This window comes from Penaeus monodon, chromosome 29 (assembly GCF_015228065.2).
Source record: "Penaeus monodon isolate SGIC_2016 chromosome 29, NSTDA_Pmon_1, whole genome shotgun sequence".
NCBI lineage: Eukaryota > Metazoa > Arthropoda > Malacostraca > Decapoda > Penaeidae > Penaeus > Penaeus monodon.
The window spans coordinates 16,181,412-16,181,857 of NC_051414.1; the positions used below are offsets into that span (position 1 = coordinate 16,181,412).

The following is a 446-nucleotide window of genomic DNA, read 5'->3' on the forward strand; positions in this document are numbered from 1 at the left end:
CATGTGCACTTAGCTGATACTCATTGTAGCTTCGTATAATCCGAAGCACATTTATAATATTCATCCGGGTTGTATTAAAAGAGTTCAAGGTCCTTTTCGTACTTCGCAACAATCTGCCCGATGAGTCTGACCGAAATCTGGCCGAAGAAGGAACAGTCAGTTTCAGCGGTCGAGCTGTTGGGCTTCCGCCCTGAGTTTCTCCTTAACAGAGTTACCTCCGAGCCGCAGTTCAGGTAGTTCAGGAACTGCTCTGACTCGCCATGTAGGTTCTCAAATCTGCAGTGGATTATAAGGCACGGATGAGACGATGTTCGACACTCTTGATAAATGTAGACTCTACAAGGAAAGGACTCTTCCTTATAAACAAATAAATTAATCAACAGATTTGAAAAAAACTATCAATTACGTAGATGGAAATGACAATATGAAGAGATAGTAAATAGGAC

General features: G+C 41.7%; 1 pseudogene; it reads right to left on the minus strand.

Moving 5' to 3' along the window:
- Positions 1-20: 20 nt before the first annotated feature.
- LOC119591763 overlaps positions 21-446 on the minus strand; it is a 2,876-nt pseudogene continuing 2,450 nt past the window's right edge.